Here is a 15,215-nt window from a genome sequence, read left to right as displayed (position 1 = left end):
CACTGATAGCAACACCACAGAAGAAATCCTAGCACAGGCTTCCAGTATCCGTAGTTTCAGTTGCTGCACATCTCGTATCTTCACAGCATAGACAATTGCCTTCAGATGACGCCAAAGATAAAAGTCTAAGGGGGTCAGATCGGGAGAACTAGGGGGCCATTCAACTGGCCCACGACGACCAATCCACTTTCCAGGAAACTGTTCATCTAGAAATGCTCGGACCTGACACCCATAATGACATAAATAACTCATGAAAGAATAAAGTAACGTTAAAACCAAGCACACCATTGTTTTTCTTGTGAAATTCTCGATAAGTTTGATGTGTCACATGACCCTCTTCCCATTGAAAAAACGAAAGTTGGATACAAAATGGCTGACTTCAAAATGGCCACCATGGTCACCACCCAGCTTGAAAAGTTTCCCCCTCCCATATACTAATGTGCAACAAACAGGAAGTTAATATCACCAACCATTCCCATTTTATTTAGGTGTATCCATATAAATGGCCCACCCTGTACATTAGTGTAATTGACTGTATGGCAGGGGCACACTCGGGAGGACCTTCTGAGAAGTTCAGGAAAAATCCAGTTAAAGAACGAAATTATTTCTACCACCACAGGGAGACCTAAAAAACCTAAAAAGACCTATTAAATAAAAATTAATTAGAAGTACACTTTCCTGCCCGAGACCCCCACTAACACTTTTTCACCTTAAACCACCAGAGTTATTAGGTATTACCACTAAACCAGTCTAGATCACAAAGAGAATATAAAATTATATGATGTCATTTACGTAGAAAGTTGACACTGACCATATAATTGGGGGCATTTTTTTGTCTCTGTTCTTGACATCAACACTGTTGAAAACCCTCTTTAAAAATTCTGCATTTACCCCTATATGGAGCCTGTGTTTTGCCACACGAAGCCAATATATCCTTATAAAATACATAACCTTATATTTGAGTTAGTGTTCATGTCCTTTTTGTATCCTTGGATACATTGCTAGAATATATACATGAAAAAACAATGACTATACCCTAACACAACATGGAGCTTAAATAATCAATTTGGCACTCTATGCATGTATGACTTTCCATCATCTTTTCCATCTGGAATAAGTTCTCAGTACAATCAAACCTTTGGCCGCTGGTATCATTTTGGCTGTTTCCTTTTCCTCTTGCCAAATTGCCTTGGACAGTTTTGTGTTATCGAGCATTGTGTCCCCTTTTAATTTGAAGGAATATTAAGCTTTTTCTACTCTCTCCTGTTCCCGGTGGATCAATGTGATGTGGAAAATAACAACAAGTAGACAGTTTACTGTAAAGATGTTCATTTATTTTACTTTTGTATAGTATGAGTTGAATAGAGTACACTTAGGGCATGGCCAGACGTGGCGTATTTCTGCCGACACTGTCTGCATCAATGCCGCACATAATCTGCATTGCAGATTCTGTTGCAGCTTTGCCTAAAATGTGCAGTAAATTGATGCGGATTAGCCGTTGCGTATTTAGGTGAAGAGTACTTCCTGCTGTCTTTTAAAACATTTAATCTAAGGCCCCATGCACACGAATGTAAAAACGCCCATAATCAAGGGCCGTAATTACGGCACGGGCAGGCCCATAGAAGTCTATGAGGCTTCCGTAATTACGGGTGACTACGTGTGTGCACCCGTAATTACTGGAACGTTGCTAGGCGACGTCAGGGGATAGTCACTGTCCAGGGTGCTGAAAGAGTTAAACGATCGGCAGTAACTCTTTCAGCACCCTGGACAGTGACTACCGATCACAATATAGAAGTTCATACTTACCCAGAACTCCCTGTTCTTCCTCCAGTCCGGCCTCCCGGGATGATGTTTCAGCCCATGTGACCGCTGCAGCAAATGACAGGCCAATCACAGGATGCAGCGGTCACATGGACTGCCGCGTCATCCAGGGAGGTCGGACTGGATGTTGAAAGAGGGACGCGTCACCAAGACAACGGCCGGGTAAGTATGAATTTCTTTTACTTTTACTACGGGAAGGGCTGCCCCTTCTCTTTATTCTGCACTGATAGAGAGGAGGGGCTGCCGATTAGTGCAGTGAAATTTTGTAGCAAAAACGTGCCCATAAATACGGGTGGAATGCTGGTGACACTGGACCCGTATTTACGGGCACGGGTCCGTAAATACTGGTGCAATACGGGTCGAATACGTGTGACCAATGACCCGTATTTACGCCAGTATTTACGGGAGGAAAAAAAACACGTTTGTGTGCATGAGGCCTCAGTCTGGCTATAGACCTCGAAACACATAGGTCCAGCCAGAATGAAGAAATATCCTGTTTGTATAACCAATACGCAACGCAACACACATAACATCTGCAGATTTCATTGCGGAATTTTGAAACTCCAAAATTCCAGAGCAATTCCGCCACATCTGGGCATGCCCTTATACTGCAACTACTGGGAAAGGAATGTTTGTAATTTTTTTCTTTTACTGGAGAAAAATGGAAAATTTCATTAAAAATTCCAGTGATAATAATATCTATATGACACAATATCAGGGTTATAATGATGTCAATATTTATATAATATATCCTTAGTTTCCACCCCATTTATTTATTTTAGCCATATCTGAAAATGATCATAACATGAAGCATTATAATGCAGCTTTACTCAAATTATGTTATCATTCAAAACAATTTACCACTTAAAGAGGCTCTGTCACCAGATTTTGCAGCCCCTATCTGCTAATGCAGCAGATAGGCGCTGCAATGTAGATTACAGTAACGTTTTTATTTTTAAAAAACGAGCATTTTTGGCCAAGTTATGACCATTTTCGTATTTATGCAAATGAGGCTTGCAAAAGTCCAACTGGGCGTGTTGAAAAGTAAAAGTACAACTGGGCGTGTATTATGTGCGTACATCGGGGCGTGTTTACTACTTTTACTAGCTGGGCGTTGTGTATAGAAGTATCATCCACTTCTCTTCACAACGCCCAGCTTCTGGCAGTGCAGCACTGTGACGTCACTCACAGGTCCTGCATCGTGTCGGCACCAGAGGCTACACTTGATTCTGCAGCAGCATCAGCATTTGCAGGTAAGTAGCTACATCGACTTACCTGCAAACGCCGATGCTGCTGCAGAATCATCTGTAGCCTCTGGTGCCGACACGATGCAGGACCTGAGAGTGACGTCACAGTGCTGCACTGCCAGAAGCTGGGCGTTGTGAAGAGAAGTGGATGACACTTCTATACACAACGCCCAGCTAGTAAAAGTAGTAAACACACCCCGATGTACGCACATAATACACGCCCAGTTGTACTTTTACTTCTCAACACGCCCAGTTGTACTTTTGCAAGCCTCATTTGCATAAATACGAAAATGGTCATAACTTGGCCAAAAATGCTCGTTTTTAAAAAATAAAAACGTTACTGTAATCTACATAGCAGCGCCTATCTGCTGCAATAGCAGATAGGGGTTGCAAAATCTGGTGACAGAGCCTCTTTAAGCCGTTCCTTTCTATGGTTGACTAGTTAGCCTAATTGTGTACTACCATAAATACCTGCAATTTTTTTTCAATAAAAATTCGGAGTCTGTGGAGGGAGAGGGGCATTTGGGAGGCTCATTATACTTTCCCTGAGGTCTGACAGGCTGCATGTAACAGAAACTGCCAGTGGATTATCCAAAAGTATCTGCAGAGCCGGTGAGTGAGTGGGACTGGTGGGTAAATGCAGAGGCGTAACTTGAAAGCAAAATCTATGACACAGCCCACCACCTACCATGTGCCATTTATAATACTGGGGTCATCTTATGTTGCAGAGGGGCCTTTGGTGCGACATCAAACTCTGTGCCCCCTATACGTACGCACCTGGGTGGATGCAACCAATCTTTGCAAAACTCTGTTTTTCCCTTGCATTTACCTTATAACTCAGGACTCCATATACCTCATTAAAGAGGCTCTGTCACCAGATTATCAAATCCCTATCTCCTATTGCATGTGATCGGCGCTGCAATGTAAATAACAGTAAAAAAATGTTTGTTTTTTTAAACGATCATTTTTGGCCAAGTTATGAGCAATTTTATATTTATGCAAATGAGCCTTTCTAATGGACAACTGGGAGTGTGTTTGCTCTTATTTCCAACAGGGCGTGTATTGTTTGTAGCATCTTACACTTCTATTCACAACGCCCAGCTAGTAAAACAAGTAAACACGCCCAGATGTTACAAACACAATACACGCCCAGTTGGAAATAAGAGAAAACACGCCCAGTTGTCCATTAGAAAGGCTCATTTGCATAAATATAAAATTGCTCATAACTTAGCCAAAAATTATCGTTTTTAAAAAAAACAAACGTTACTGTTATCTACATTGCAGCGCCGATCACATGCAATAGGAGATAGGGATTTGATAATCTGGTGATAGAGCCTCTTTAAGTAATCTGCAGTTGTTCATTCATTCTACCTATAAAAAAAAACAACAGAGCTAGAAATATTTAATAGATGAATGTCTAAAGCTCTGTATAGCTGATGCTTGGTTAAGTAACTCTATACTCTACTGTATAATTTTTCATTAATGGTAAAAATGTATTTCTGGGGTGTAATGAATCCATCTGCATTTCTGTTTGGGAAAGATAGTGGGAATTTTGAGCTAAGCACAATTATTTGTGAAGCAAGGAGATGAAGGTCAATTGTACAAATTTCTGCAACTATTTACTTTTATATATTTGTAGCGCTTCTACACTGCACATTAAAGAGATTTAGTCAAAAGTAGGATTTATGTTTCCAGTGACTAACACCACAAATGCAACCTCACAAATATTAAATAGTTTCAACTTTGGCTCTGTTCACAACTGCGTTAGGGGCCTACGTCGCAGATTCAGTCGTTTTTGCCAGACCGAAAAGCGCAGCATAATACTCTATTTGTCCGTCAAAACGACATACACAATGATAGAAACACGACAGCACACATTAAAGTCAATGGGTACCCTCAGGCTCTTTTGGTTTTCATCATGCAACATATCCAGCAGCTAAATTTTTTTTTTGGTCTGCGCCTATAACGGAGAAGAACAATGGAAAATCTCAACGCAGATGTGACCAGTGCTTTAGTCAACTAAATATTAATATTTTTAAGACAAAAAGAAAATTTATTCTGAAGATTCTATTTGCTTATTTCTTGGCGTAATTAAGATATACGGATGTACAAATAGACAATATTGTATATTTTTAAAAACACTGAAGCAAAGAAAAAATCTAAACGTTAATTATACCAATAGCTCTAAAAATATATGGTGGCTCATTTGCTTTTGTCCAATATCTTTTGTACTGTATACATTTTTTACTGTCAAACATATTTTTCTTTACTTACCATGAAATGGAAGCACATTTATGGATTTAGAAACTCCTACTTTAAAAATTAGTAGGTTGACCACCTTTTTATATAAGAAATAATTTAGTGCATTGTCAACTTGAATGGCATTCATTCTACATTATAGAGTCTGAAATATAAGGTATGACTGTTATACCTTTGTGGCAAGTTGTATTGTCCTACACAAGGTGTTTATTAAAGTCTTGCTCCACATTATGCATTTATTTGGATTTATAATGATACACAGCAAGAAATCCTAACGGCCTCTCTGAGCATTCAAGAGACAATAGGGGGTGTCAGTAAACTGCTTTAACAGAAAAATCAGGCAAGATATTTGTCAGCAAGAAAAAACAGTTCTTTAGCCATTAACGTATATAGGAAGCTCAGGTCAACAGATCATGTAGGTGCAGACATGTACTTTCTACGTGATAAGGAATGTGCAGGAAAATCAAGTTTTCAAATTTTTGAAAAAAACACTAAGAGATTTCATGTTAATTAGTAATTACGTAATATCTTCCAAAAAGTGAGGAAGCTAATAAAAGATAATAAAGCAACTCCAAGAAGAAGCACAAGCTAAGCATTTTGTCCTGAATAGTTACAAAGGCAGAATAAGATGTTCAACTTGTAAACAATGTGTCTGTTGTCTCAACAGATACTAAGGGATTTTGAAGTCTCCTGTGTTTTTCTAGACAGATCTATTAAAAGAAGTTTTCCCAAGTTTCAAATGATGGGTAGTGTACTTGTCTTAGTTCCTGACAGTCTGTAGTAAATTAAAAGTTGCAAATCACATTACAGGGAAATTATGTCAGGACAAACCTTGTCTTCGAGATTTTTTAGGTGTATTGGCGAAGAACAGGATTATTTAAGTGATGATTTAGAACTCCATTCAAATATTCTTGGATGGTGAGCACCAGGCTGTTGAAGTTGCCTCTTAGAGGCCCTTCACTTTTATGTCAAGTTGTTTAGTTTTGTTCTTGCTATCATCTAAAAGTTGGCACAGAGCAAATGACCTTTTATTGGTGATATACATACTGTTGTTATTTGCTGTTATGTGGTATATCAAGATGTCTATATGATTTCCATGAAATGAAGGCCATAAAAAAGTGATCACATTAAGAAAAAAAACAAACAACTGTTAGGGTATGTGCACACACAAACTCAAAAACGTCTGAAAATACGGAGTTGTTTTCAAGGGAAGACAGCTCCTGATTTTCAGACGTTTTATAAGCCACCCACGAATTTTGCTGCGTTTTTTACAGCCGTATTTGGAACTGTTTTTCTATAGAGTCTATGGAAAAACTGCTCCAATAACTGCTGAAGAAGTGACATACACTTCTTTTTCGTGAGCATCTTTTTACGTGCCGTTTTTTAAAAACGACCGCGTAAAGAATGCCCGCTCGGAACAGATTGCTGTATTTCCTATTGAAAACAATGGGCAGATGTTTGTAGCCGTTCTGCTTCCGATTTTTCGGCCATTTTTCAGCCGTTTAAGGCCCGAAAAATGGCTGAAAATAGCCCGTGTGAATATAATAAGTTCAGAACTACACAACTACATGTCATTTGAGTTATATGTTCTACTGGTTATTGTTAGACTTTTACAACATTTACATAACATTTAAAAAATGTTACACTGCAATTCATAACTTATACTTCAGAAAACTCTGAAGACTCAATAAATTTGTCAATAAATTTTTTTGAAAAAAGAACAGTAAATGTATCACAGATAAAATAATGGCATAATGGTAAACAATGTAAAGAGTAGAAACAATGATAGATAAATAAGTAAAGAATTAACTTTTCAAAAACATGGTTATTAATATTTTATATTTATTGCTAGCATAATGAGTATAAATCATAGATATCTATCTAGGCCATCTTATAAAAAAAAAAAATCAATCTGCCCAGTTTGTGAATTACAGTACTTTGATGAATTAACTCACAATTCACCCACCATTGAGAGATATTTTGCAAATAAAATTTCACATGTTTGAGACTTTCTTTTAGCAAATGTGTCCATTCTATTCTATTAGATGGTGGATGTGATGAATCAGCCAATCTACAAATCACTTGCAGCTTCCTAATACGAAACATCAAAGCAACATTATTTGATCATTTCATCCCTTTGGTTTCTTCTAGAATCTGAAATTCCCTCTGAAGTCAAATTGCCGCCAATACATCAGATTGCAGTTCGGATGTGGAAGGCTGCTAGATACATAACTGGCATCGTTCGCGCTGCATGACCTAATAGTACGTCAGGGGAGGAACGGCCATTCCGGTCCCCTTCCCGGCACGGCACGGTACAGCAATTGGCACAGCTCCCAGGACCCCGTTGATTAACCCCTTAGAAGCCGCGTTCAATAGCGATCGCGGCTTCTTAGGGGTTAAAACACCATCGACGTCTTCCACATGATCGTGGGTGCTGATGATTGCTATGGCACCCGCGATCAACTGGAGGCCTAACAATGGCCTCCGGCTATGGCATCTACGTAAGCCTAGCCACTATGCTTGCTCTGAGTGTGTAGCTATGTATTAGCTGTAGTGCAGTGTATTAGAATTGGGATCAGGGCCTACTGCCTTCAAGTCCCCTAGTGGGACAAAACAATAAAGTAAAAAAAAAGTTGTGTAATAATAAAAAAATACAAGTTTTTAAGTAATAAAAGAAAAAATCCCCCTTTTTCCCTTATCAGTTCTTTATTATTGAAAAAAATTAAATAAACTATACATAATTGGTATCGCCGCGTCTATTACGGCCTGATCTACAAAAGTGTTTTGTTATTTATTCCAAGTGATAAACGCCGTAAAAGAAAATAATAATAAACCATACCAGAATCACAATTTTTTGGCCACTTCACCTCCCCAAAAATGTAATAAAAAGAGATTAAAAAGTTGCATGTACCCAAAAATACTACTGATTGAACATACAGTTTGTTACGCAAAAAACAAGCCCTCAAGCAGCTTTGTTGATGGAAAAATAATAAAGTTATGGCTCTTTTTTATAATAAGTTTTTTATTGTGCAAATGTCATAAGACATAAAAAAAACTATAAACATCTAGTATCGCTGTAATCGTATCGCCCCACAGAATAAAGTGAATATGTCATTTATAGCGCACGGTGAACGCTGTAAAAAAAGGAATAAAAAAACCATAGTAGAATTTATGTCTTTAGTCGCCATGCCTCATAAGAAATAGAATAAAAACTGATCAAAAAGTCGCATGCACCCCATGAAAACTACAATGAATTCCTGTCTAGTGTCTAGTTTTCAAAATGGGGTCACTTTTAAGGGGTTTCCCCTGTACTGCAAATGTGACATGGCACCCATAAACCAATCCAGCAAAATCTACATGCCAAATAGCGCTCCTGCCTTTCTGAGCCCTGCCGTTTGTATAACCAGCAGTTTATGACCACATATGGGGTATTGCCGTAATCGGGAGAAAATGCTTTTGGGGTGTTTTTTCTCCTTTATTCCTTGTAAAAATTTAAAATTTGTACCTTTTATCAGAAAAATATGTGATTTTCAATAGCACAGCCTATTTCCACAAAATGCAGAAAAAAAACTGTGGGGTCTAAATGCTCACTATTCCACTCGATAAATTTCTTGAAGGGTGCAGTTTGCCAAATGGGGTTACTTTTGGGGTATCCACTGTTTTGGCACCACGAAACCTCTTAAAACCTGACATGGTGCCTAAAATATATTCTAATAAAAAGTAGCCCTCAAAATCCTCTAGGTGCTTCTTTGATTCTGAGGCCTGTGGTTCAGTCCATTACCACACCAGGGCCACATGTGGGATATTTCATAAAAAAACGGAAGAATCTGGGTAATATATATTGAGTTGCATTACTCTGGTAAAACCTTTTGTTTTACAGAATTTTTTATTTTTATTTAAAAAAAAAAAGGATTTTCTGCATAAAAAAAATAGCATTTGTAAATTTTACCTCTACTTTGCTTTAAATTCCTGTGAAACGCCTAAAGGGTTAAGAAACTTTCTAAATGCTGTTTGGAATACTTTGAGGGGTCCAGCTTTTAAAATGGGGTGATTTATGGGGGTTTCCAATATATTGGCCCCTCAAAACAACTCCAGAACTGAACTGGTACCTAAAAAAAATGCTTTTGAAATTCACTTCAAAATATGAGAAATTGCTGCTTATGTTCTAAGCCTTGTAACATCCTAGAAAAATAAAAGAATGTTCAAAAAATGATGTCAACATATAGTAATGTGAATTAGTAAATGTGAATTAGTAACTATTTTGTGTTGAAATTTTGCCACTATAAAAACGGAAGCAGCAAGTTTTGTGAAAGCCAAAATGTGTATTAGTCTCCAAACTTTTGGCCAGAACTGTACAGGGAGTAGTTATAGGCACCTGTGCTAGACCAGCTCCCTTGCAGCGCCCTTTCTATTGTTGTTAATATGCTAAAATATTCCTTATAACCTGATCAATTGGTTTAAGTTGTCGCTAATAACCTAAAACTTTTTTCTACATAGCATCTACTAGTGATCAAGCGGGTGGCCAGTTCTGTGAGACTGCATTCTCACCACCTACAGGGGATCTAGACTTATTCTTGTAACTGTATACTGATTTTGTTAGTTTATCCTTTTAAGTCTGCGTGAGGCATGGAACATTCTCATGTGGTGGTATTCTACTGACTGTAACCCTGTTTCTTACATTTAACAGATTTATATGATGATTTGTATCCTTGCTGTGCTTGCACTGTTAATCTTTTGCCTTTGTATTTGTCAATAAAGCGAGTTAAAAAATTCTGCAAATCAGACTGATTTTTGTAATCTTCTAATCTATTTACATTGCAGACTTCATTTACAAGGAAAGCATCATGAGAAAATTACATATTGAAATAAATTTTTATTATAAATATATATTTTATTATATTTGACATTTTGTCTTTGCTTTGTTTTTTCATCTGACTTTGCGCATAAAAAGAAATCTTGAAATATTCTAGTTTTCACACTGGCCACTAGCAGTCACAGTAGGCTGACACTTTCTGTTTTCTGAAGCTGACTTGTAAGCTTTGATGTATAGAGTGGAACACATATGCAGAGTCATCTCATTATCTTTTGTAGGGCAGGTGATTAAATAGCTGCTCTATTGCAGTGCTGGAGGCCCAGATAAGGTAGAATACAGAAAATGTTCTGTTTGCATCTTCCCTGTCACTCCCTGGCCTCTGGGGCGGAGGCTGCGCTCCATCACTTCCTGGAGAATGGAATAGTATAAGATATTTCTCTGTCAATTAACTTCCATTCATTGCAGCTGTCATAAGGCAAACACACCTTGTTGCACTATCCATACAGATAATTCAGGAATAAATGTCTAAGCCTTCAATATGGCCACCCACAGCGATGTTAAATAGCAACAATATTTAACTATGTTAGGCTGGGTTCACACCTGCGTTGGTGTGTTCCGTTGTTCTGCTCCATCAGAGGAGTAGAAAAAGGGAATAAAGGAACCAACGGTTCTGTTGCACAACGGATGCCGTTGGTTACCGATGGGACCCATTGACTTTAACGGAGTATCCGATGCAGATGTGAACATAGCCTTAAATGAATATAAGGGCCATCTATGTTCAATGTATATAAAACAACATTTCCTGAGTAGCATCCTGAAATAATATTTTCAATTACATAAAACAATCAACACCTATGTTATAAAAGTAAAAATAAAAAACACAAGTATTTCTACACGTTTTAAGTAAATTGTAACAAAATATATCGAATATAAATTTTTTTATTCTTCTGATACAAAATATCTGATGTACATTTTATATTTCTGGTTGGTTGCCTTTACCCAAGTAATGCAGAAAGTACTGTATAATGCTATAAATACAGCTTGTAACATCAGAGCAATCTATTTTCTTAAAATCTCAGCAAAAAAACATTGCCAATAGAGAACAATAACCATCTGTTATAAAGCTAAAATGAGGTTACTATTTCAGAGTTACAGTAGTATGATAAACGATTTGTCTAAAAAAAATACAAACAAGAGCATTTTATTTGTGCACACACCTTTAATGTATTTTATTGAGATACTTTATGCCGTATAGAGATTTGAAAAACGATGAAATCATAAGATAAAATGAAAGGTAAACATTTGTATAAAATAAAATACTTTTTTGTGTGTGAGCAATAAGCTAAATCCCGACATCTCCTTCCCCCTCTAAATGTTTGCTTTCTCTACTAATCAATGAGGTGTCATTTTTTTTTACAATTTTTTTTAATGTAACTGGAGCATAAAACCATTTCTACATTTTACAAGCGATATAGTTCTATAAGGTAGTTTAACATAACAATAAGTTAAAAGAAAATAAATTAAAGAGGCCACACACAGCACCCTTGTAGACAGCACCGCACTCAGCCCCCATTGTAGATAGTGCCACACACAGCCCTCTTGTAGATAGCGCCACACACAGCCCCTCTCTTGCATATACTGCCATACAGCTTCCTGTAGATAGCTCCACACACAGCCCCCCTTGTACATAGCTCCACACAAAGCCCCCTGTAGATAGCGCCACACACAGCCCCCCCCCCCTTGTAGATAGTGCCACACACAGCCCCTCTCTTGTAGTTAACACCACACAGCCCTCCTGTTGTAGATAGTGCCACACACAGCCCCTCTTGTAGATAATGCCACACAGCCCCCCTCTTTTAGATAGCGTCACAGACAGCCCCCCTTGTAGATAGCGCCACACACAGTCCACCCTTGTAGATATTGCACACAGCCCTCCCATGTACTTAGTGCCACACCCCCCCTTTGTACTTAGTGCCACACACACACCCTTATACTTAGTCCCACACAGCCCCCTTTGTACTTAATGCCACACCCCCCCCTTGTACTTAGTTCCACACTGCCCCCCTTGTACATAGTGCCACACAACTCCCCTCCCCCTTGTACTTTGTGTCAATACAGCCCCCCTCCCCTTATACTTAGTGCCACACTGCCGCCAGAGTGGAGAGCGGTAGCGGTAGCCTACCGCTACCAGCCTCCACTCTGCCTGACATGACTCACCATTAGGAGGAACCAGGAGGTATTCTGACTGGGTTGGGTCCCGGCCCGGGAGTGGACCTGTCCAGTCAACTGTCCTATCACCTGACCTCAGACAGGTCAGGTGACTAAACTGGTCCACTCCCGGGCTTGCACCTGACCTCCTGGCTCCTCCTAATGCTGATCGCTGTTGCACCCATTCAGCATACATGGCACCTGTCAGCAGCGATCAGCTGTTTTTTTTACGGCTGCTCTGCGTCACCCCCCTCCTTCCCTACATCGTAGTTGTGCCCAGGGCCCTTTGCCCCTCTTGCCCCCCCCTAGCTGTGCGTGTGTGTGTGTGTGTGTGTGTGTGTGTGTATGTGTGTGTGTGTGAGAGATATCCTGGCCTTACAGTTTTGCTTTACAGCAGCCACATGGACCAAATTAACCTGTGAACAGGAGGGTACCCATTGACTTTTATGGGAGAGTTTTCTAGGCATGCCCTGTGACCTGTGCAGAGGTCATTGTGCAGGAAGGGATAGGACAGAAGCTGTTTTAATCATCTATTGTCAATGTTGGATACTGTGTTAGCTATATATATATATATATATATATATATATATATATATAGGTGTTCTATAAAGATTTTAGGATTTTTTTTTTATAGATAATGACATGTAAATAAATGTAAATAAATAATTACCAAAAATTCTTAAATAAATATGTTTAACATAAAAAATGTAAATAATAGCTAATTTTCTGATGTAACATTCCCTATAAGGGCATATTCACACGTGGCAGATTTTTTATCAGAATGGGATTTTTTCGCATTTGCAAAGATTACTGCAAGCCCCATTCAGATAAATGGGATAGTTAAATAAATGTTTCCAAAAAATTTGCTGCTGCTGTTGAATAGCCTCTCGAAACCTAACTAGGGGAACATTATGTTGGCTGCAATTCATAAAATAGCTCGGTCAAGCCATCAATAAATATAAATATAAAATTCATATTTGTTGTCAGATTTTTTCCTCACGTAGCTGTTCACATTATTACGGTATATCATGTATTATGGCCCATAAATGAGTGTGGGAAAAGGTATAAGGAGGTTGCTGTAGGCCTGGAAATTGTGTGATATGTGGCAGGAGGATGATAGGAGAAGCAGCCGTGAAGTAATAATGCCATAACCGGGGAACCCCTAATCTGACCTTGTGTTCAGAGGCAGAAGTGGGACAAGTTCTCTTTGTCCCCAAAGCAGAGATTTTAGAATTTGCCTCCTATCCTTGGTCCCTGAAGATTAGCATTAGGGTTGTCAGATGGACAATCATTCACTTAATTGCCCCTTGTCCACCCCCATTACTTGTGTTCTCATTTATTATTATAATTTTGCATACTTCTTCATTTCCTTCGCCCCATTCGCTCCACACATGTGCAGTTCTCAATGCAGGGCTAATAATCACTCTACCACTTATATTTAGTAGGGTCCACCAGCTCCTGCAAATTTTCTCCTTACTTCATACCTCAGCTTTTGTTTAAAAATCTTAAATAATGCCCCCTCAATGGTGTCCTAGGCAGCCGACTACATTGCCTACCATTCGTCGCAGCCCTGTCTGTGATTATCTACAATGTTTTATAGAATTACTTTAGTTTTATATACCATTGTGTGAGATTGCTATGACACCAAAAGCCTCTCATGCAAAGCTCCTATTAATTACAATAGAAGCTTTGCGGTAGAAGCTTCCGGCATTGTACAGTTGCCTCATCAACCAGACTGCCCTCCTCCCCTGCAGCATTTCTCACTGTCAATTTTAAACTTGCGGGAGACGTGACGGCATATACAGTATAACTGGAGTGAAGCTCTGATATCATGTGTCCTTCAGAGCTGCAAGAGTGTTAAAGGGAACTGTCACTTTGAAAATGCAATATGAATGACTGGCATCATGTTATAGAGCAGGAGTAGCTGAGTAGATTGATAAACAGTTTTGTGAGGAAAGATTCGGTATAAGTTGTATTTTATTCATTTAAATTCTTGCTCACTCTGGGTTTAGGAGCCCAATGGGCGGTTTAAACTCCATGACAGACAGGCTTTTCAGTATAAGTACTCATACAGAAATTACTGTCAATCACTGAGAAGGTCCACCCACTGGATTCCTAAGCCAAGAATGATCAAAGGAAAACATCAATAAATTACACTATTATACTGAATTCTTTTCCACAAAACTATACATCAATCTTCTCAGCTCCTCCGAGCTTTATAAAATGCTGCAGAACGGACTGCATTTTCAACATGACAGGTTCCCTTTAAGAGCTTGTCAGCGCAACTAGGAGAACTTTTTAGTATTTAGATCCTAATGAAAAAATTTGGAAGATTGTACGCAACTGGTAAATATCTCAAGAGGAGCTAAATGAAGAAAAGTCCCTCAGATTTTAACATTTCTGCATTTTATGGAATAGGCATTGGAATTCCATAAAAAGAGTACAGATCTGTATATACACCATAAAACAAAGAAAAATTTAAAAATCATGCCTTTAATACATTCATTACCTCTAATATATATTGTAAACAGTCAGTAGGAAGACTGGTAGAGGGTAGGTATGTGCCACTGAGATTTCTTATCTCAGTGGTGTAAATCTCTGGGAAGTTCGTTGCTCAGCAAGGTTAGTTGGTGAGCAGGAGTTTTTTAGGCTGGATTTCAGGGTCCGGGATTTAGGAATGGCTGTAGAGATTCTGGGTGGGATGGCCATTCCCATACTTCCACTCCAGGTTTTGATTTCTAGAGGTTCTGAGTCTCAGCTGGCCCTGATTAAAAGGGAAGCTGACAGTGTGAAGAGAGAGAGAGTGAGGAGGAAGGAGGTTGTTATTCCTCCAGGGAGACTGCTATGACTGAAGCACCTAACAAAGG

At 38.8% G+C, this 15,215-nt stretch overlaps 1 protein-coding gene across 4 annotated transcripts in view; it reads left to right on the top strand.

Annotated features, from left to right (window-relative positions):
* CDH20 (cadherin 20) overlaps positions 1–15,215 on the top strand; it is a 456,770-nt gene that overhangs the window by 49,759 nt on the left and 391,796 nt on the right. The window lies entirely within an intron of this gene.

The sequence above is a fragment of the Rhinoderma darwinii genome, chromosome 5 (assembly GCF_050947455.1).
Source record: "Rhinoderma darwinii isolate aRhiDar2 chromosome 5, aRhiDar2.hap1, whole genome shotgun sequence".
NCBI classification, from domain to species: domain Eukaryota; kingdom Metazoa; phylum Chordata; class Amphibia; order Anura; family Rhinodermatidae; genus Rhinoderma; species Rhinoderma darwinii.
This window is presented reverse-complemented; position numbering and strand designations above follow the sequence as displayed.